The 25,265-nt window shown below is 32.8% G+C and overlaps 1 protein-coding gene across 2 annotated transcripts in view; it reads right to left on the bottom strand.

The window, feature by feature from the left end:
- Window positions 1–25,265, bottom strand: part of LOC115453951 (neuropeptide Y receptor type 2-like) — a 65,777-nt gene that overhangs the window by 20,851 nt on the left and 19,661 nt on the right. For both annotated transcript variants that reach the window (XR_005112381.1, XM_037438821.1), the window contains exon 2: window positions 11,597–11,686. The gene's annotated coding sequence lies outside the window, so the exon portion shown is untranslated. The remainder of the gene's footprint in view (window positions 1–11,596; window positions 11,687–25,265) is intronic.

The following is a 25,265-nucleotide window of genomic DNA, read 5'->3' as shown; positions in this document are numbered from 1 at the left end:
TACGCGAATGTCAGACATTAAAATAAAAAAAAAAAAATCGGTATTGTGCAGCCTTCGTGGTCCGCTCCGTGACCACGAAGGCTGCAGTCATCGAAATGTCGGGAGAAAATGAAAATATAAAAACCGCGATAAAATACGAAAAATAGTTCAATTTTAATGTACTAACATTGTATTGATTTTTTTTAAGCGTACATGATATATTGACACGACTGCCTCTAATGGTAAGTGGAGTGGGCTCCAATATAATATCGACTGATGAGAGATGATTAACCCTCGGCAGTTTCTCTTCTAGATTACTCCGGGATGATACTGAGTAGAAAAACCTATCATCACTTTTCCAGACCTAGAAATCAAACCCGTGACCTTAGCACTACAGTCATACTGTAATACAACTAAGCTATCAAGGCAGCCTTAATAAAAAAAAATTAGAGTAAAATGAGCAATCATAATACTTAACACGTTGTTGAGCGTTTATAAAAGGTGAAAAGAAAATAAATATATGGGTCCTAAATTCTTGACCTAATTTTGAATTTAATATGCAAATAAAGGGACTAACAAAAACATTTCTTATTACCGGATACATAAAGAGTTGCTCTACATTACCTGTTTATTTTATGATTATTAATTACATTTTTTATATTTTTACCTTACATTTTTTGGCACGTTTATAGGCCTATTATTTTTAATTCGCATACATTTTCCCTAATTAAACGAGAGCAGGACCGTAGTTAAGGCAAAGCAGCGGGGAATTTGGCCCCTCCTTCCCAAATTTTGAAGATGTTTTGCATACAATTTTAATAATATTTTTCAATATGTCATTTAGTTGTTAAATTTAGTACACGTTAAGAATTGAATTACTTAATGAAAAACCTATTTATAAAAAAGTGACCTATAGAGTCAAGGAAATATAGTTCAAGTTCCTTGTTTTCGACCTTTATCGTTAGATAATTGACTCAGTTTTTGTACCTGATCGCGTGTCAATCTTTTGTACCTGTAATAAGCCAATATCATAAAAGGTATTGTTTTCTTTTCAAGAACTATTTATAAAATATTGTTTGATTTTGTAATGTGCATCGACGCTTAATGGCAACCATATCTAAGCGACAAATATATCGAAGAGTAATATAAATATTTGGACCCGCTAGATTTTTCTACGCCGGTAAACATAAGTTTCGTAGCTCTAAGATAATTTTAATATCATTAGATAATTTTTTTATTAAATAAATACTTTAATTACTACGATTTTTTTTATTAAAATCAAAACTTTAAATTGCTCTACTCAAAAGTTTAGATTGTCGCTTAGATATGATTGCTTTTCAAGAGTCGATATAGTTCCTACTAGTATATACTATACAGTATTATTATTTTTGTAGACAATTTATAGATGAATCATTAGCGTGAAAGATCTTTTTAAAATAAGTAGTTAATGAAAATACTTATATATAAATGGCAAATTTATTTAAGAAGATATTATATTGTATTTTAGTATAAGGTGAATCACTCAAAAATATCATTGTTGAAAAATAATGCTTGTTCAGCAAAATTACCATTTAATTGGCAAAAATGTTTTGTACTTATATTTTTACGAAATTGGCAGCGATTTAAATATATTTTTGTTGTTTACATTTACAGTTAATAATTTAGAAGCTCTCAATATACGTTTATCATCACTATTCGTTGTATGTAAAATGCACGCTTCAGTTCAGTGTCTCTTTACTGAAGATTTTCAAGAAAACAAGGTTTTGCACTTTTCCCTGGCAGTAAACCTATACGGAGAGACTTTTAATGTGCTTGAGCGGTGGAAAAAGGAAATAATATGTATTGAAAGTGTATCAACGTGCTATAAACAAGCGTGAAACAGTCTGGGGCCTTATTCTCTATCCCGCACGTTATTTTGACAGTGTGTAACAAGCACGTAACACAACGCATCATGTTTAGGACTATAGAAATTTGGCTTACAGAATACCATTCCACACACATTTCTCGAAGATAACATGACACGGCCGCGTTACGCGTTTACACTATCATACAGAATAAGGGCCCTGCTTTGTAACCGTCAACGCTGTACTGCGTCTTGGGTAGCTGCGCAGTGAGAGGCGGGGGTGAGACAGCCTGCTGCGCTTTAACATTTTGGCATTGACGTTTACGGTTGCAACATATTGTATTTGTACCAGATGGTATATATATAATGTGTACATGAGATAAAATATTTAAAGATGATTCATGATTTATTTCATTATGTGTAAGCCGTTATTAATAAATGGAAAGCATACAGAGAATTATATTAATGTATATATTTCATATGTAAAATATATATGTTTGTTTTTTTAACATTTAGTTAGTTATTTCGAAATAATTATCATGCTTAATTTCCATTACTACAAAATTTAAATGATTATCTATCTATACTTATAATAAATATGTAGAGAGGTCAATTCTGTACATGAAATATATTTCCAAAATAACTATCAGGGGGTGATTAGGGATCGATACTGATGCCAAAAATGCAATTAGTAAAATTTTTGTATGTCTGTCTGTATAACCGTTATAGAAACAAAAACTACTCCACGGATTTTAACGAAACTTGGTACAATTATTTGTCATACTCCTGTGCTGGTTATAGTATACTTTTCATCACGCTACAATTAATAGGAGCAGAGCAGTGAAGGGAAATGTTGGGAAAACGAGAGAAGTTACTCCATTTTTAAGCTTCCGTCGCGTGTGCAACCTTAATGGTTAAAGCTACACAGAAATCATGTATGACGGAAATGTTCTCCTTAAAATTATGTAAAAATATCCCACGACAGCATATGTCTATCTTTTATGGTTGACTCACAATAACACGTGTAACTCCCGATAGCTTAGCAGTTCGAAGCTTTCTCATTATATTTGTCTACTCTTACGTTTATAACACTCTCAGTCATCCCTAATTAAAAAGTTAACATTATTAAATATTCCATAAAAAGAATCATAGAAATCGGTATAGAAACACCAAAGTTATACATGAAATACGCTAATAATAAGCCATCATGCGTGAATACTGAATCATGCTATAAGGATTATTTTTGTATATATATAAGGTCGCGAACGCACAGGCAGGCGGCTTGCTTGGCACCTAGAGGCTAGCGAATCACCTAGCGAGTAGCTTCGTAAAACGAACACTCTCGAACGTTCGCGACCGGCTCCATTTTTGAAGTCCGAAATCCACGCGGGCGAAGCTGCGAGCGGAAGCTAGTAAATTAAATAAATATACTTATATTGCATTATATAATTTACTTACATTATAACTATAAATAGATATATGACAACTATTAAACTGTTTTAAACCAATATCTTAAGAACTATCCTCATAGTATCAATATCGTGTGAAACCGAGCTTTTGTTTTCCTTCCCCCCTAACTTCAGTGCCTACCCATGGTTCGGCTCAGCGCTCGCGGTCAAATTATATTACTGAGTTTGAAACACAGTGGAGCCAATGCAGTTGGGCTTTATGAGATATTAGCAATACGGTTGTGTACTGTCAATAGATAAATATAGTCCTTATGTTTAACCTTTTTATATACAAAGTTACTTCAAGTGCTTTGTCTGATTTCCAAATATTTGAATTTATTCAGCGATTTTAGCAAATATTCCAAATCCTTTACAAATTTTCGCGTTTAAAACCATTATTGGTAAGATTTTAGTTTGTAGGATTATCATTCCCTTTTTCCATAAAAGTGTACAATAATTAATGATTAATAATTAATATAATTATAATATATCTTGAGTTTAGAAACTATTTTCCTTAAAGCCATAAGTCCTGTTTTGTTACATACAGTTGTAGAAAAAAATATTTCTTTACTTACTGCTTTGCCTATGCCTAAAATATTAAACAAATAATTATTAAGGCCTCGATTTTAAATCCTCCTGGGGGTATTTTACGCCTCTTTAAGAACGGGAAATATGTTCCAGCCTGTCTCTCTGAAAATCCCGAGGGCAAAATAAAAACGCTCATTAATTCATGTTTATCTTATTCCTGAATAAATTTGTACATTTTAATTGTTCTTAGAATATTTTCTTTTCTAAAAAAACATATTTGGATTTTTATTGTTGTTCAGGTTTATGTCTGTATTTATAACGGCATATTCACAGTATATTTTGGTAACAAGAGGATGTTTCAACTTTAATAAATTTTGAAAAGTCAAATGTCAATAGTATGTTCCTAAGCGACAATGGGAATGGTGGTTCATAATATGCTTACAACTTGTTTTAAACGCACTAAATGTGATGCACTTGAAACTAATATTATGACCATATATCTTGCCTTTTTGTGTTGTCACGGCAATGTATCTAGGTATATGATATAGAGTATTTTCAAGAAAAATCATCATAACCGACAGTTCGAGTTTCTTACTAGACTTGCTTTTTTCTTATTAATTCCAAAATATTTACTTAATATGGTATATTTTCAGTATTTAGTTAAAAAAAATCAATGCTATAAAATACTGGAAATGTACCACAAATATTTTAGAATTCATAATTTGTATTAATTTATTTGTGTTTATTATATTGTTTGTTTCTTGTACCATGATAAAATAAAATAAAAATAAAATGTCTTTCTTTTTATGCACACCAGTTAAATTCTGCAAGTGATTTATGTAAATAGTTATGCAATAGGGTTTAAAATATATTCAGGTATCAACCAGTACAACGCAGGAGCTATTTTGAGCACATACTATCTTTTAATGTAAGTCGTGTATAAATATTTGAGTCGTTTAGTTTATTCAAAGAAGCAAACCATTTGTGCAAATGTCGTGGTATTTTTTTGAAAATATTTGCACAATCCAATAATTGAATTAGGGTATTTGCTTTTGGTAATTTACATTCTACTTTATGTCATTCGTACTATACAGTTGTACTATATGTTTTATTGGTAGAACTTATACTAGCAGTTTCTGTTTTTTGATTTTGAAAATTATTTTATTAATTAACACCTACATTATCTCTGACGGCTATGTACTGTCATATTACGGAATTTGGAAAAGAAACTAGTTATAATAAGTATGTTTAAAGCAGGGAACTAAATAGATATATCTAAAGGGGTTATCTCTAAATATACTGAACTGATTCGGAAAATTATTTCGTAAGTTAATTATATAAAGCTATTGTCCCTGAATGACAGTAATTTATTTACTAAAGTTTTTCCAGGATAGAACTCCTACTTGCCCCTACTTGCTCCTACCTTCCCGGAGTCTGGAATTTGTGCCCGATATGGCGGTAGGCTCGCCCTCTATCACATCATGGGACGGAATATACTTGGCGAAAAGTGGGTGCCCTAGTTGCGCCTCTGCATACCCCTTCGGGGATAAAATGCGTGATGTTATGTAGAACTCCTACTTTATATTTTCCCAGTATAAACAGCGGCCTACAACACTCAAGAGTAATGTAGCTTCCTATTAGTAAAAGAATTTAAAAATCTGTTCAGTAGTTCTAGAGATTAGCCACTAGAAACCAAAAAGAAACAAATAAATTTACCTACTTTCCTCTTTATAATATTAGTATAGATGATATAGCTTTTTTGTGAGGATTTATCGGATTGTATCGAGGGTTGAAAAGCTAATTGTCTTAAGCGACATTTTTTGCGACATTGAGTTTTATACATATTTAATATCAGCACATTATTCTATGTTTTTTAACCTACTTAAAAATTTCGAAAAAGTATGTCGCTTAAGACAATTAGCCTTTTAACCGTCGATATCATATTATATAATATAATAATATCAGCCCTGTATTATATACTGTCCCACTGTTGGGCACGGGCCTCCTCTACTTCTGAGAGGGATTAGGCATTAGTCCACCACGTTGGCCTAGTGCTGATTGGTAGACTTCACACACCCTCCAAATTCCTACAGAGAATTTCTCAGGTATGCAGGTTTCCTCACGATGTTTTCCTTCACCTTTAAAGCAAGAGATAATTCACAAAGAATACACACATATTTTTTTAGAAAAGACAGAGGTGTGCCTTTGGGATTTGAACCTGCGGACATTCGTCTCGGCAGTGCGTTCCACAACCAACTAGGCTATCGCCACTTTTCATATTGTTATAATATAATCAATATAAAACTCCCAATAGATCAAATGACGTATTTGCAATTCAATTAACTTTAAAGGATAACTTTGTATGAGTTTCGGTAATAAAATAATTCATTTTAATTATAGAACCATTTCCGGAATTGACGTAACTTTTATTACTCTATTAAATAAACAAGATAGTAATGTGGTCCATACATTATTTTCTTTTATTTGTGTTCATTGAAGTGAAGTGACGTACGACGTCATCGCCATCTTCTTAAAGATCAGATAAAAAATCCGTGTACATCCCACTGGACCAAATTAACGAAAAAAAGAGACCTACAAGTAAATTTATGGTATATCCGTATGCTAAATTTCATCCATATCTGTTCAGCGGTTACAGCAGTTTCTTGAACATTCAAAAATTTTTACAAACATTCTCATATAAAATTATCATTTTTTTAAATTATTAACTAAACTATCTAACTTTTATTACTTGATAGCTTTTGTTCGCGACTCCATCCGCGTGAAAAAGTTTTTCCCAAAACAAACTCTTCAGCTTCATATAATAGTATAGAAATATATATTAGTCTTAATTTTTATCTATTTCAATATTACTACTTGATCACAATTATTAATAAACTTTTATTATAATTAGATCTAAAGACGAGGGGTTAAATGTTAGGAAACTGGTTTAATTGAGACCTCAAAATTACGAATTGAAAATAATCCCTTTGAAAGCGGGTCAGTATTTGTATTAACACAGGGCTGAACTCATATAATATTTTATCTTTTACGCGGCCAATAGGGCAAGGTTTAAACAGTTTATTTATAAAGGAGAATGCCCATTTTTGTATGAAAGTTGGGCTACGCTTGCGTCTGTACAAAACCTTCACTAAACTATAGGTAATATATCCTAAATCTTATACAAATCGAAGACAATTGGATATTCGATGGGAGTTCGGAGTAATCAGAATTTTAATAACTCGGTTATTTTGAGGTTAAGTATGAACTGCAATAATGTACGGTAGAAAGTACCTACGTGCCTAATTAAGTTCAATATTGCAGTAGCTACTTGATATTGCTATAAGTAAACAATTATTGGACATTCTTTTCACTTAGCTTTAATCGCCCTTATAAGAAACTGATAGGTATTAACATATCTGATGAGACGAAGCTCCAATAAAACTTCTAAAATAGTATGGCGGAATATTAGTTTTTCCACTGAGCATATACTACCCGACCCTTTGTGTAAGTACATATTTTTCTGACTTATGACTTATTCTATTACGTGGATTAACTTAATCTTTATTTTCACCTACCATTATCTCATTTCAATATGGCGTCAACACATATTGCAGAATAGATTCAGCTTAGTTTTTATGACCGGCCTTATGTCAGACGCCAACCCTCTTTGGAGGATTCCGATCCCAGGCAAGTCATTTTAGAAAAACAGAGATAAAATCTTGCTTGGCCTGGAAATCGAACAGAAACCCAGGAACTAACTTCACAGCCTGATTAGGCAAATAGTTACTTATCATAGGAAAAGAAAAATAAAAGAAGAAATACGAAATCCGATGTATATTTTTATATAGATGTGTATTTTTGATAGATATGGCTTCCCAGAAAACAAACAAGAACTTGATGTGGCCGCAACACGCTATAATAATGCTGAAGTGAGTGAATGACTTCTTGCAGTGCTGGTCGGGTCATGTCATGTTGCTCTTGCCTGTGAACCTCTCTATTAACTGATCTCCAGCAGGCAGCACAAATTAATTCAAGCCTTGAAACCTAAAATATAATGTAGAAGTTGAGTAAACATGTTCAGATTATTATTATTGTTAAACTGTTTTCTTTAGTTTTTGCAAGATTTTTCCCACGTTGTGGGTAGGTTAAAAATAATCTACGTAACTTACAAACTGGATAGCTTGTCTAAGAAATATACTTATCGTTGCTGTGGCACCGCAATGGTGCAGTTAATACACCGTCGGGATATGTCGTCTCGATTAATTGTCCCGGGTGTAGGCTCTAGATGACATTGTGCTGCTAACTAAAAGCCTTCCGTCTCAAAGTTCGGAACACACGCTATACACCTTGTTTCTAAACAGTGAATTTCTCGACTCAACATTAAAATACATAAGAATAACACTCCGATCTTGAGTAAAATATTTTAATAATGAAATATTTTCATTCAAACAAATCTAAAGTGTCAAAATGTCATTAATTTCAGTTGCCAGTGTAATAAAAATCAGTACCCATATATTCATTTAAATAAAAATAAAGTCCAGACATGTTTTAGCTGACTTTAGTATTTCTGTCAATGCAAGTACAAGTCGCCATTTGTTTGTTTTAGAAGGATTAATATTTTATCTTTTTTACCAGCTATTTGGAGTTTGGTCATAATTATTAAGTGAAATATATTTTTTTTATAACAATATTTTTGTTTAATGAATAATATATTTAATCCATTTATTATAGATTCAAGTACAGTCACATTTATTGTGTATATTAACTTTTTTATTCCATTTAAAAGGGGAATTTGTTATAAATTGGTATCAATTCGCCATATTGGCAGTAAATTATCCGGTGTTTGATTTGCAACAATTAAATAACTTTTTTTTTCATATCTTTAAAACCCCTATTAGCTCATGACTGAAATAAATACAAATGAAGTAATAATTAAAATTATGATTTTACATGGTTATTTGGTTAAGACGCATGACTGACGCAAAGATAGCCTGGTTTTGGGCATTGTCCTTTGACCTTTAAAGCGCTTATTTTGACGTGAATGTTAACTACGTAGTTTATAAAAATAAGTCTGTTTTATTGACACAAGGACGATTTTTGTCTAAATTCCCAAATTAAGTCAGAGGTTATTAACAAACTCGTTTTGGGTTATTGTCGAGTTTGTCCCTATAATTGAGTAGGTATGTTATATGATTGATAAACTTTAGTAGGAACTTGAAATTGGCATAATGTACAATTGCCATTAAAAAAAAACTTTAGTAGGAATATTATAATTGCGAACAGAGAGTTCGAAATCACGTCTAAAAATCACGGGTATATCTTTTCCTCCTCGTATCATAGTTCTCATTGATGAGGTTCGTGATTCTCCTCTTCCTCGCATCGTATTCCTCATTGCTAAGGTTCGTGATCCTCTGAACATGGAGTAATCTTTCTTTTGGTTAAGTTGCGCCACCTATTCCCAACTTTGGCATCGTGGAACGAGTATACTGTATGTTGTTATTTTTAATAAAATCATGTCACTTAAATCTATATTTATATACTTGTTGCTAAAGCTGAAGAGTTTGTTTATTTGTTTTTGAACGCGCTAATCTCATAAACTATAAGTTCTTATTGAAAAAATCTTTTAATGTTGGACAGGCCATTTATTGAGGAAGGCTATATCACATCACGCTATGACAGATAGCGGAGCATCAATGAGAAATGTTGCAAAAACGGGTTTATTTTTAGAGCATATGTTGCCTGCGCTTCGTAAACTGTTAAAATTCCGCGACAATCATGTATGAAACAATTGTGTCTCTTAAAAAGTTATAATAAATGTCCTAAAAAGATTGTTCCCGTCGCACCAGTCTGCCTGTTTGGACGCGCTAAACTCAAAAACTACCCAACGGATTTCCATGAAATTTGGTACGGATATAGTTTGAGACCCTGGGAAGGACATAGGCTATTTCCTATCCCCGGAAGATATATAACGGGACTTATTATCCCGAAAAACTTTGTTATGAGGGCAAAGTCGCGAGCAAAAGCCAGTCATAAATAAACTGACAATTAGTGTTACATGTTCCGCCTTGACCGTTCAAGTCGCCCTTCATTGCTCCTATTAATCAACCAGCCAATCTATCAATGTCCGTTGCCAATTAGTTTTGCCTTTTTGATTTTTAATGTAAGGGATATGCGGTTTGAGTTAAACATTAATTAATTAAGACGGTATCCCGTATCGTTGTAAAAAAGTTAAGTTCTTTTTTCTTATTTTAATGGGTTCACAAATAATTGTTACACTAATCAAAATATAAAAATACATTTGCAGTAATTTAATTAAGTGCATAGTTTATAGTAACTGGCCGATGTAGTGCTTTAATTTTGGTATTACATAAAACTTTTTAATAAATGAAACCGTCTCCACGAAACAGTCCAAGAAATATTTAAATTTAAGAACACACTATAATCTGATTTCCGATTAGTATTTTTATATTTATATGCGCATTTAATATATTTTTAGCTTAGAGCCTTATAAAATGGGCATATTTACTGTTTTGTTTGTTACTCAGCTGGCAAACCTTCCTTCTTTGGAGTCGGTTTAAAAATAGGTAATTCTCTCTCACCAGCTAATATGAGATACGTCCTATCAAAGTCTTTAGCTAGAATTAGATTGTTTACAAGATTATTTACAGAAGCATACTCTTTAAGTCATAAAACCATCACATAAGTCCAAACAATAATATTTTAGTGGAGAAAAAAATATAAACAAAAGCCATTATTTGTTGTGTTCAATGGTTTTTGCCTATGGATGTACGTCATTGATAGACATTGTTTTGTAGGCGAGTCCAGAGGTCAATGCTTTATGTTTGTTTTTACGATGCTATTACGAGGAATTTGCGTTTTAAACGAGTGATTTGATTTTTCTTTTTAGACCTATGTCTGTAGAAGTATTTTATTTAAATTCGATATTGTCTATGCCTATTTTTTCATAATCAGGGTTAGTCACAAAACGGAATTGTAACAATAATGTCATTCCTCAATTATATATTGTCCTATTACTGGGCACGGGCCTCCTCCTACAGTAGTAGGAGGCCCAGCTCTTAATCCCTCTCAGTAGAGAGGGATTAGGGCTAAGTTCACCACGCTGCGGGGTTTGTAGATTTCACACACCCTTAAAATTCCTATATAGAACTTCTCAGGTATGCAGGTTTCTTCACGATGTTTTCCTCCACCGTAGATCAAGCGATAATTCATGAAGAAAAACCAAATAACTTTAGAAAAGTCAGAGGTGTGCTCTTGGGACTTGAAGATGCGGACTATCGTCTCGAGAGACTGTTTCACACCCAACTAGGCTATAGCTGCTCCGAAATAAAAAAGGAAAACCTAGGATAATCAATCCATAATAAATTTCTAATCAGAAGGTAGAGAAAGACATAATTTCTTTGAATAAAAACTATACTTATTAAAATAGTGATATTGCTAATTATGCTAAGATAGCGACCACCACAAACAAGGTGTTGAGACCCGTAATAGTGGCCCACGTAAGTGTGTCGTGTTCCGGGATCAGCCTGTGTATTTCCGCTTCCGACAGGCTGGCATAATTTTATCGACTGCCGCGGGGTAATCATCTCTCGCCAGACGGCATTATATTGGACCCCACTTCACTTAACATCAGGTGTAGTGGGGTATCGTGCTGTGCACGGATAAAAAAAAGTTCGGCGGGGGTAATACTGCTCTTACAAAATGAACATAGAATACTGCTTTGCTGTTTCTTTTCGTTCTGTTATTAAAATTGTTGAAGATCCAAAAAAGTAGTACTAACCTCATTAATTTCATTAATATGTTGATGAGTCACAATTCTCTGGGTGTTGTCGATGTTGAGAAAGAGAAATGGTCACCCGCTTGCCCGCCTCTATAACAAAACAAATTTTACGTTATAGTTACACCAGAAGGATATTATAATGTAATATTACAAGCTTTTCAGTGAAAGATTTTTCCACGATAAAAATCCATTATATTATATTATACCTATTATTACGGGATATAAATAGCCTATATCCTTCCTATGATCTCAAAATATCTTCACATCAAATTACATCCGAGCTCATTCGGTAGTTTTTTAGTTTTTCACCTTCAGACCGACACTCTTTCAACCACGCGAAACCGCGAACAGCTTATTTATAAAATTAATAAGAATAAGTTGTATGAAATTCGTTGGGTCTAGAAATGATAAAAATTGAGAACCCTACGTCAACGAGGTACAAACGCATGGATAATGAACAGTTCATTAAATCGGTGGGTTTCTCAACTGTATTCGATGCCCAAGGTCCACATAATGCGAGACACTAGAATGTCTAGCCGATCTTTACAAGCGTAATGGCTTCTAGAAGCCAGATTCAGGTTTATAGGTCTAGTTTATGTGTGCTTATAAAGTCGTTTCTTTTATCGACGTAAATTATTTGGGAATTCGATTTTCAAATTAAAGAACCGTTTTTTTTAGGTATTTATATGTTCCTAAATTAAACATGTAATTTACTATATATTAATAAGTTAATTAACATAACGCATTATTTTGTCAGTATTTTTGATGTAGAATAAAGTCCTTTCGCTAAATATAAACATTTAATCGCTTTTTTTTTAATTATCATTGATGACTTAATTATTTTTTAAATATTCAAATTTCTTCTACATTTTTCTAGAATTCCTTGTTCATTTGTTTGTTTTATTTAAATTTGAGTATTTCATTACTTACTTAATTTAAACACTGTGTAAATGAGTATACGAAAATATATTCTTCTTCCTTATATAAATATTAAAACATACAGCAAACATTTTATTTCTTTACGAAAATTTGTTTTCCCAATATAAATAACAACAAAAGTTACAGCTTTCTGAAATGAAAACAGCCTATTTAGTAATGGACTGGCAAGGATATTAAAATTAACATTAAAATATACCTTATTTAATACGCTTTAAAGTGTTTTTTGTCTTGATAAATTGGTGGCAGCCCAACGAAAATTATTCTTAGCACCCGATTTAAATAAGGGCTGTTGGACCACGGACAAGAGTTAATTTAACTGGGCGATTTCAAATTACCTCGAGAAAGGTAAGAGGGTTACTGTGAGGAAATATTTTATTATAATTATTATAGGCCGAGGCTGACTGGCGGTAAGCCTTCGACATTTGCGAAATATAAAACTATTTTTCATAATTTAAAATAAAATAAAATGCTTTATTTATCACATAGGCGAACATAGGTGCACTTATGATAAGTCAAAGTACATGAGAAAATATATTTTGTACGAACGAGTTACATTAGGGTTTTGTTCTCTATTCTACACGAAGTTTGACTGGCAGAAATCGCTTTTAGCGATAAGACCGCCCATTGTGTAACCATATTGTCTTGTATTTGTTTTCTTTATGTTTTATTTTTTTTATTGTTGTCGTTATGTTTTTATTGTTTTTTTTTGTGTAATAAAGAATTATATTATTATTATTGTTATTTTGATAGTGCATAAAAAACACGTAAGGCATAACGTTGCGTTTAAGACAATAAAAATTGGCATATAGTAGCGTTCCACGTTAATTTCATGAAAATAACGTGGCACGGCCGCGTTACGAGTTATTGTCATAGAGAATAAGGCCCCAGAAGGGGAGTATTAGGTTCAATTATTATAATAAATTGACTAGCTTTTGTTCACGTCTTCGACCGTTTGAACTTCTGTTCTTGTACTTAAAATTTGACTTTATACTTAATACCTTTTAAATCTTACTTGTTCCATAGCAAAAGTCTGAATGTTAATCTAGGACATAGTCTATCCGTTTACAAAACTTCATACAAATCTGTTCAGTTGTTTGTGCGTTGATTTTTTAACAAACATACAGACGATGAAACTTTCCTTTTTATATATTACTAGCTTTTGCTCACGACTTCGCCCGCGTTAAGGAGTTTTCCGGAATAAAAGTTCCGCTATATATTTTCTCAGCATAGAAAGTAGCCTATAACCTTCCTAGGGTCTTAAGCTCTCTCGATAACATGCAGACAGATAGAAAAGGGGACTTTGTTTTATAATATGTATAGATTAAAGGTATATTAAGATTAATTTTCATTGGGACTTGTGATTACGGCGCCAACCGTGTTCACTTAATACTTCAAAATTATCGTCATTCCATTCAAATGAATAATTTAGCAATACTTTCTCACACAGACATTTTTAATATTTTATTCTCTATAGTCTCTAAAATATGTGTAATGGTAATCTCTGACGTTAGACTCGATGTAAACGCTTTAAATGTAAAATCTTCGGAATGTCTCTGGGAAAACAAAGGGCGGTATTCGGGCACATTTCACATACAAACATTCAAAAGGCATGAAAATTATGTCATTAAAATTAGGGCAAAAAGGTTGGATGTCTTTAATCTATTTGTAGGACGGTACAAGTTACATTTTGTGTTACAGTTGTACAAAATTTTACAAAGGCTTCGGTAAAAGCTTCGGGATTCGGTAAAAACTTCGGGCTTCAGTAAAAGGTTTTGGGTTTCGGTAAAAGCTTCGGGCTTCGGTAAAAGCTTCGGGCTTTGGTAAAAGGCTTAGGGTTTCGGTAAAGGTTTTGGGTTTGGGTAAATTTTTTAAATATATTTTTGTATTAAATTTTTCGTGTATTAAATAATATTTAATCATCTAAGTGTAATATAACGCGTTAATTCACTCTGGGTGTGAAAATAACCGAATTAGTAAGTTTAGTAACAATTTTATTTGTTTATTTACATTAACAGTTAAACTAAACACGTAAGCTACAATTATTTTTATCATTAAAGTTAACTGCCGGCTCTGAGTGTGGAGTAATAACCTTTACTAGTTAGACTTATGGTCGGTATTGCTATGTCGCCTTGTAAAAATGCCATTCAGGGCTAGTAGTCTGACGAGAAATAACTTTTTATAGACTACTAGATTCGTCTAGGTGCCGTAACTCGAGACACATTTATTTGTATAATGAAGTCTCTTCACGGTGGGTATTTTCCAAAATTATGTTCTGATGACAGGACAGTAAAGTCCTTAATCAGTTTTTTAGCGGCGTCCAAGATTATTGTAGCATTCACGACGCTTATGAATTGGCGATCATTTTCAACATATTATGAAAGAAAATACTTACTTATAAAAATCATGTTGACAAAACCGACAACAAGAATCAAAATCGTGCCGATAATTCTTATTAGATGTATGTATTTGGTTTAATTTGGCTCATGAACATTGTCGGAACCTGTAAATATTTTACTACAGGCATTGGAAACGTTGCTAGATAAATTGGGATACAGCATCAATAGGTAAAATGTTGATTCAGGGAATTGGAAATATATGGCCTCAATCAGGGCGCATCGCACAATAGCCAAACATAACGTTAGCATTTAGCAACCAAGGAAAATAACATAGAAAATTGAAGTCAGTGACTGGTCATTATGAAACTTAACAATATTTCCACTTTTTATTATAATACAAGTGATGCGATGATGCTTATATAATACTTCATGGTTTCTATGCTTGATGTTTTTTTGTTTTTATTCTATTTATCTTGGTATTATTTGTAGTTACATTTTTTAATTTACAATTATATTTATATTTTGATTTAATGTCCTTTAATTCGTATTGTAATTTTAATTACATATTAATTATTATTTTAATTTTTATATAAATTTTGTTTTACTCCTGTAAGTAGACGCGACCATAACAATGTTATTTTAATGGAACAATTGTTATTTTAATGGCTATTAATTAAATAAATAAATATCTAATGTCCCAAGCTACAAGTGCAGTGAAATGCTATGCAATTCTATTAAATTAGGCGGACGACGCGCTTGTTTTTCATTAATTTGTATAAAAAAAGTGCTGCGCTAGGCACTTACACCATCCATTTGGCTACAGATCTGTCCCTTCATAGTATGTTTCTATAAATTAGTGTACAAGTATAACGCATCGTGGGCAGTGACGCTTAGCTTCAATATAGTTCGGTACATTTAATGTTGTCAGTGACGGCCATTAGCGCGTTACTCTGAGTGGGAACGTAATGAAATGCAGGCCCGTTACATTACATCTATAAATACGATTCAAGATGCTTTCATAGCTAAAGTAATTCATTTTCATTTGAGTTCACTAACCGATTTTTAAAGGAATTTTATAAATTGCTATTTAATATGCCATGGATGTGATGTTATGACTTCGTTGGTTATTTATATTTAAAATATGTTTGAAGTTGATCGGGCAGTTAAACAATTCCCTAAATTTAAAGTACATTGTATTTTTCGGAAAAATATAAAAAGAGTTTACACTTAGATTCGAGTTCTTATATCATGAGCCCCTCCATACTCAACCATAAGCTGTCAATATTGACCATACTAAAGTCAGTTTGAATGGATATCAGTTCAAATCAGTTGAACACAGTGAATGTTCAGAACGCCAAATATAGTACGTAGTACATATATATCGATGATTTAATACATCTAATTCATATGTTTATTGATATCATTACGTCACCAGATAATTTCGATGAATAAAAAAAATATCAATTAAAAAATGTGTCAGTAGAATATTGCTTTTGTGCCAATAGCCTTAGTGTTCAACTTGCAAGGCCACGTGCACAAACCCTATCCCGCATAACAGGACGCGCACAAAAGGTCCATTTGTGAGGGCCATGTGGATGCGGCAGATGTGCCTTTCATACTATGTTATTTGATATCTCACCACATTTATGGACTGGCCAGATGTCGACCAGCATTTATATCTGTGACTTAATTGGTATTGAAATTGGTGTGTAGGTACAATTTTTTTCCTGGTTTGTCCTTGAAAAACTTTTGTGAATGTACTACTTCTGATCTATTTAGTTTTATATAACTATTTATTTGAACCATATATAACTCAATACAAGATGAGTCAAGCAGGGGCCTTTTTCTATATGATAGAGTAAACTCGTAACTTGGAAATGTTTTGTTAAGCCATTGGTCATGTCGGATTGCCGTTTCAACGGACTGTGAGTGTGACGTAACAGAGAGTGCACTTGTGCCACCGTCCGTGGTGGAGGCTTGGCTAGAAGGGATTCATACATACATATTACCTAATTCATTAATTATTTTTATAGCTAAATGACAATATGGACTGTTTGTCTGGCTATTTAAAATCAAGCTCTATTACTTAATTAAGTAATCTCACAAATGGTTACATTAATTAACTACATTTTACATTACTGCGGCTAGTTGTTTTGAACTACAAATTTGAAATCAGATAATTATATAACTTAAAATGAGCTTTAAAGCCGAATGTATATTCTTTCTAAAGTGTTTTAATTAATAAATAGCCAAATTTGGTAAGTATAATTAATCTTTCTGAGTAAATTATCATTAATTACGCTCAACGCTTCTGTTATCTGGAGCGTAAAGCCGAGCGGTGGCTGGTTTATTTATTCTCTGACCAATAAGCAAAATTTTATTTATTACCTACTCTGAATGCTGGCTTCAAGTTATTTTTTTTTTGTTTCGTGGTAAATTAGCAATAAAGTCACCTCATATATTGAGTAGTCATAGTGGTCCTGAATGGCAGCTTGAGGTTATTTTTTTTGTTTCGTGGTAAATAGCTATAAGGTCACCTCATATATTAAGTATCCATTGTCGACCGCGGGGATGACAAAGATATTGTGGATCCTTTCCTTCCGTTCAGGATTAAAATGGGAAGGAGCGATCGTTTATTTTTCAATACGGTAAAGAGACTTCTCAACCAGATTAAATAAGTATAGCGTTGGTTATCAACGTTCAAGATGGATAGATCCGTGTCCATGAAGTGATAAAGATTGCAGAAAGTCACTGGATCCGTTTACAACAGATCGGTCGGCAAATTTTTGGGGGATGCCACAGGGAAGTCTATGTTCATCAGTACCTTGTAGCTGATGGTTACATAAATTAATGGAAGGGGTATTTAGGCTTTAGTCAAAGTAAATTTCGACGTTTATATAAAAACTAACAGCTACATATTATAAGATGAACTTTCCATCTGAAATTGCAATTAGCTTTTGAAATAGGTGCATGTTTGCGTCGGCTACGGTAAAGCCAGTATAATCTGATTGTTGGCACGTGGTAGGTAATGAATTTAAGTCTGAACTAGTGCTGCTAACTGTGACGTCATTGAATCACAGGAGCGATAAAGTGTTTGTGGATATGAACATTTTGTACTAAAACAATAATGCGCAAGATATGTTTGTAGTTGCATTATAAAAATAAAGTCCCGTTTTTTCTCCAAGAATTAATAGTTTTCCATGTATTTATGAGTATTTATTCGCCATTCAGAACGTGTTTCAAACTTGTTTCTAATTTTTCTACTGTGTATTGTGGCGTTTGCAATAATTTGATTAGCTTATTTATCGCTACTGCATATATAAAAAAGGTAAAATAGCTTATAGTTTATCAAAGGAAGTACAACTTAAAGATACAGCGATGTAATGACGTGGTAATGTGAATGCTAGAAAGCCATAAAATAAATAATAACCACCGATAATGCCTCCAGCTGAAAGCGTCCACGTTTCATGGCTCATAATCATAAACGTATTTTCACATTTTTATACCGAATTAATGTCTAATATTTTGTCATAAAACATCACTCCATATTTGTTCTTATAGTATTATACGGCGTCTGGTACGTATGAGTCTGTTTGGGAAGGTAGCTATTGCCTTATAGCAAAGATTTTTGCTAGAACACAATGTCGAGTCGAGCAAGCCGTTTGTTTGTTGGTAAGCGTCACGAAGACCTGGATAGTGCGATTATGCGAAATCGAGCGATATCGCTGAAGCCTCGAGTCGGTTTTACCTAAAAGTATTTTAGCCCTTGAAGGCACTGACTACACGAGTGATTTTACGAGACATTGGTAGCCAGACCTATTAGTAGTACCCATAATAGACTTTATTATTTTATTGCATTGAATAATAATACTATTGGTGTACCTTATTGCAATAAATAAACTAGTCTGTATATTTCTAAGGGTAAGTAGCAATGTAAAATGGGGGGATTGTTATGTTCCTGCTTGAATTTTAACCAGTTGCAAATATGGAACTTATGTGTCAAGGCGATGAGTGCAGCGCCGTATCTTTGGAGGACTGCTTTGTTATTCATAGGTTTTAGATGGAGTTGGTAAGGTTTATGGGCAGTTTGTTTAAGTACTCGCCAAATATGTTTAGTACATATTAAAGCTGATAAGTAAAGTTTGTGCTAATTTCGCTAGTAAATTGTATAAATACGAAAGATTTTGATGTTTGTTAAAATTAAACGCTGAATGGATTTGGATGAAATTTTGCATACAAAAAGAACATGATCATTGATCACTATTGCCATAAAGGCTAAAGTCATCTCGAAAGAGTACACGTTCGAAAGAGACCTTTCCCGCGGGCAGACATAAGTAAAACATTAATAAAAGTTAAGAATCATTCATGCCGCGAATTTTTACAAATTACATTTAAGTTAAATACATAGAAAAGTGGAAAATACACGAGCATTAATATTCCACGAACGATATGAATATTTAAACACAAAGTTAGATAAAATATAGTTTGAATAAAAACAATATCATATTCACAGATCTACGCTTGTTGGTGCATAGATACATTTTGTACTACGCTGTATACCTTACAATGACTTTTTTCATAGTCCAAGAGAGCGAAAGAGTAGGTCACGTAATGTTACCTTCTATGTCCATAAACTAAAATGTTTACTCACAAAATCGTAGGTTCGTTGCGAACTTAAATAATATGGATAAAATAAGGAGGTTTCCGGTCAAAATTTTCTTCTTTATATTTCATTTCATAAATTATGGATTAAATTCCACATACGACTTCATCCATTAACCTCTGCGCTATCATAGTTTTAAGAGCTGGCCGAGTTTCACTCGAGTCAGAAAGTAGCTCAAGCATCTGACGTTAGACTCCATCATTAAAGCCGAGATGCACTAATGAACTTTGAATTTATTAATATTTGGATGAAAAATATGAGGTTGAGTTTATTTTACTTCAGCACAAACTTGACGTTAAGTTATATTTATTCGTGGATGCGATAAATAAACGCACTTATGATGTAAAAAAGGATGAAAAAGTTTTCGCAGTTTTCTTGTGATAACGTGTTAAATTTAAGCGTTGCGTACACGTTGTTATCTTGCCGATAAATACTAAGCTCCTATTAAAGTCACAGGCTGAAGCTATTATTTCATTGTGTAGTGCATATTGGCAACAAATTAACAAGTCTATACGAAACTACTCTTGGTATCTCCGACCTTTTCTTACCGCAACTGTGGGTATTTTGGTATCTTTCATGAAAAAAAAGCATTTGCTTTACGGTAAAAGTTACTGCGACTTCGATTAAGGTTTGGTCCAGAGACTTTCCCGCTCTCGTACCCTAAGAAAACTCCTGTAAGCCAGTATCAGTAGTGGCATTGTATGCCACCGAGCGCTGAAACTCGGCGAGTCTCAGAGATCACTAATTTGTCTCTATCCCACAACGAAATTCATTAAATAGAAAGATAGGAAGGAGTTGGAAATATTAATTGTCCATTTTCCTCTATAGCACAGCGGGAGATAAAATAATAAACTAAGGTGGCATTTTAACCTCATGTATAGGGACATTTACAACTATATTTTTTCCTATTAAGAATCGCGCGTTGCGCAACTGTGGTCTTTAAAAGTGATATAGTAATAAATGGATAACACCAATCACTTCGCAGTTCCAGCCCCGACAATTGTACTGTTGCCATTCGAACACCGCAAACGATTGCTCACCCGCCCAGGGGAAGAACTTTGGGCGACAATGTAATTTATATTTGCCTTATTTAAAAGCATTGATTGATTGCCAAACGTAAGGCAGAACCCACGCCCTCTACCGAAATTCATTTAAAAATGGAACATTGTCGTGAAAAATTAAAATGTTCTTTGTCAATTAACAAAAAATGTTCGCACATTGGTAGACAAAATAGAAATCGATATTTGATGATAATTTTGAAGCACTGAATACGTAAATATTATATTTTAATTTTTATATTTGACACAATAACATTAATTCGATTATTCATTTGAATTCTACCAACACGTGTAATTATATATTTTTATGAAGCGTTTAATTAATTTGAACATGTTATCAATCATAAATTAGAATTAGACGAGATAATCGTTGATCATAATTATTGTCTTTATATGTACATAACAAATTAATGAATATCTTAATAATTTTTAATCCTTATTATTTATGATACATATCCATTTGAACATGATTAGTGGGATTAATGGTTCATCAAACTTTCAAGGAATCGACTGTTTCTGTACGATATTTATCAGTCTCTTTGCAATCAATTTTGGTGTTTCTCGCGGTACCGTCAGCAGGTAAGACAGTCCTTAGTATAAGTCTTAGTAAATACTTTGTAAACATAAAACCTATGGTAGATCTGTTTATGTTCTATATGTGTGATAAATTTTATTTAAATCGGTACGAGGGTTTCGGAGTTGACTTCGACGTCGAAATATCGTCACATTTCGAATGAATATTAGTTTCAAAGTAAGAATTGAATTAAAAAGTAAGGTATTTTAACCAATTAGGATACTTTCTCATGACTTAGACCATATCGTGTGGTCAACATCTATTCAAATGTAACAATCCACCAATTGGTATTCCTTTGTCCGTTATATTACATTTTATTATCAATTCAATGTCCACACAATAGAGTTCACACTACATAAATTGATTTATATTTTTATTCCATTTACCGTTGACGAGGGTTTAGGAGGCTTACAGTGTTGAAGACTGGCGCTTACTGATAAGATTTTTTTATAGCTCTGTGATTTCATGCTTCCTCGTTTCGAAGGAAACTCTTGGGTTGTGCGAGTGAACTATATTATTCTTATATTGGAAGCCTTAAAGTTTTGATGATTAGTAATTACGTCTAAACTACCGAGTGTATATTGCGTATCCAGGTAGTATTCGATAAACAGCCTGTGCCAGAGCGTGCCGGTCCGTGTGGAGACGTAACTGGAGTGAGCTCGCAAAATGTCATACGTATTTGTTATACTTAGTTTTATTTATGTTATATAATGTATTTTATAAACGGTTATAGAGAAAAAAGAAAAGCTTGTATGTTACTTTATATCTGAATGTTAGTCTACAATACAGTATAGCAACCTTCTTTTTATTTTTGAACTTCGTTAACTATGAGACCAAATTTGTTATTTCTCATTATAATGTTGGCTATACTTGATTGTACCTTAAGGGCTCTATCATACTTAACCTGATTTTATCTCTTGTCTTTACATTATCCCATTTTTAATTTCCCGCCGGAACACAATTAACTTTTCATAAAAAAAAATAATTACGACGTGACGAAATTACAAAATTGTTTGTTTGAGAAAAAAGAGCCCTGTCCGCCGAATTATCATTTGAGAATTAATTAATTGGGATGAAGCTCAAATATACTTTTAATTTACTTTTTCTAATTATTTTACATCTCTGGACAGCATTAATGGCGTGTTTTCAATTGAATATTCGCCCTTTTATGCTCGTATTCGCTTTGGAACGTGGATTTCATTTTACGTATCATCACCCTCTATGAGAATGTTTCAAATTAGTTTCAATTTAAAACGCGAAGAAAATTGCTTTTTATTGGGCATAATGAAAATAGCGGTGAAAAACATTTATCTAAATTACTGTACTAACTAAAAATTCTTTAAATGTTTATGTTAGTAAAATAAATTAAATCTTGTTCGTCAATATATACTTCGGATGAAATACAAATAATTAAACCTTATTTGTTTTGCGATAAGTGCGTTCGTGTTTTTCAATTGCAAAAAGAGCATATTAATTAAATTATTTAATATTTATACATTACTTTACATAACAACATTTTATTAATATTTGCACTTCATGTTAATATATTAATAAACAATATAGTTTTCATTGACTTATTCATTGCGTAATCCAAACGATAATAATTGTCTTCGTTTGTTTCTTTACAAATTGCGTTATATTCAGATGAATGGATTACTACTCACACGTAAATCTATATTGATTAGTATATTTCCCCGTAGCGTCGGCTCGACGAACACACTAATTGTACTCGTAATTCTATTATCTCCGGCAATGGATTATCCATCCCTAACATATGTCTGTACATAGTACGTTAGAAGCTTGTTAGTGGGGTATATAAAACTACTTGGATTTTGATTAGTATGTCGAATAATGAAAAGGACTCCGAAGGGTTTTTCGTACAACACCAAAACTCGAAATATTGTATCGCAGAATTACTGCCGTGTTTTTGATACACACACTTATGTATGTTATCGTGTTTACATATTTGTTATACGTTTTTATTGATATTCACTTTGTTTGAAACATACATTCTTGTATTTGTCATCAACAGTTCGAGTCACTTATTGTAAAGTGTTATTTCAAGAAGTATGCGATTTAATTTATTAACGCAATGTCAAAATATCCCCGTATGTGTGTTATATGTATCTACACAACATACGAATTAAAGAAGTATGGAAAAGTTCCACATGATGACGTCATTTATCGCTGCCCCAACAAAATCTAAAGTACACATAATCTGCCCCAGAGATAAAAAACTAATGCCATTGATATCACCGAAAGATAAGACGGATCCAAAATTGTTACGGCATATAATACCGGTTGAGTACTTCCAAGTCTTTGAACTTAAAACGGGTCAATTCTGGATATCTTAGTGAGTCAGATGCAAGGCGTGTTGGATTTGGGCTATAACCTTGTGTCAGAAATGTAAGAAGTAAGAGAAGGGTCAGACACCATGATTTTTGAGGCACGCTCGTGAACAATGGGTTTAATCCAGTACGTGTTACTAAAAGATAAAGGGCTATTAAAAGACATTGGATTACATTATATTGGGTAAACTGATGTGTGACCGTGCTTTGATTTCAGTAGTAAGAGTGTTTATTATAAATTAATAAACGATTTTTTTTTTACGAGTGGATTTTATACTTTTAATCCACGGCTTCTATACTAGAAATAACATTTATAAATATTGAACTTGTACCCCGATCCTTGGTATAATTATTTAAGGCCAAAAAATAATCGAATTAAAAATATTTACATACTAAAATTATTTATATTTATGTTTTCTATTATAAACATCTTATTTGTTGGCTACGTAACATTTATTGTCGGATTACTTGCTGAAATAATTTTAAAAGTAGAATACATGTATAAATATTTCATATTTATAGCATAGTGGGCTAATGTCTAATAAATATAATTAGTACCTACATTTTGTGTCGGGCATCCTTTCGGAAAATTTCACCCTTTGCCACCGACGGACTGTATGCTTATAATTCCCTTGCTTATTTCCCTAGACATTCTTAAAAAAATAATTTAAAATATTAGAAAAGTTATAACACAAATATTTTTTTTCATACTAATCACAATCCTGTTCACTCACGCCCTCGATGTTAAGCGATAATTCTTTATTGGTGCACTAATATTGATAACGTCAGAGTTAATCCCCCACTTAATTGCATGATGCACTAACCTGACACGTTTTATTATATAGTAGACGATTTTAAGCCAACGTTTTTATTGCATTTATTAGGCATGCAGATAAAATTGGCGCGGAAATTTTGTATAGTTGACGTAATTTGATTTATTGGCTTTAGATGCTTTGTTCTTTATCCTTAACGATTCATTATTGACTCATCAATAAGGTTTAAAGGATTTAAGAGATTTAAGTGAAAAAGTGTAGTCTATGAGTTTTATTAGAGAATTAAATGTATTGATTTTGGTATTTTGAAGCAAAAATGTTTTCTAAACTATATCCATATCTGCCGAAAATATAAATTAGAAAATATATAAAGGGCTCAAAGGGTTTCGCCTCACACAAATGAGTTTTTGTAAGTATTATAAATATCTTTTTCTGATACAATTTTTATAAGTAAACGAAAAGGGGATATCGGGACAAAAAGGTTAATTTGTTTATTGAATTCTAGATTTTTTAGATAACTTATTATTATTTGTTGAATACATAAGCCATGAATCCCTTCTAGTGAAATTTCGGTAATGACGGCCAATTTCGCCGGAGATTAGTCAGGTACGCAGAAGACATTATAGTGCGCGAATGTGTGCGCAATACTCAGGCGCACTCTCTGTTTCTTCACTCTCAAAGACCGGTGAGACGGCAATCCGACATGATCGGCGTATAACTAACGGCTTAAGTATTTTCTGAAGCACGGGGATATCACACCACAAACTTTTGACTTCGACCTGCATCTGAGGCATTTTTAAGGTGGAAAAACCCATCCACTATTATTATTGACCCGATCCGGGATTCGAACCCAGGACCTCAGCGCGGTATTTGTACTTGTGCCGCATACGCAGTACAACTACGTCATCGAGAATCATCACATATAAGTACACAAAGTATATTAATTCCTTGCATAATAAAATGGATACATAATGCATT

Source organism: Manduca sexta, chromosome 15, assembly GCF_014839805.1.
Source record: "Manduca sexta isolate Smith_Timp_Sample1 chromosome 15, JHU_Msex_v1.0, whole genome shotgun sequence".
Taxonomy (NCBI): Eukaryota; Metazoa; Arthropoda; class Insecta; order Lepidoptera; family Sphingidae; genus Manduca; species Manduca sexta.
The sequence above is the reverse complement of the archived record's forward strand: the minus strand, read 5'-3'. Positions and strand labels throughout refer to the sequence as shown.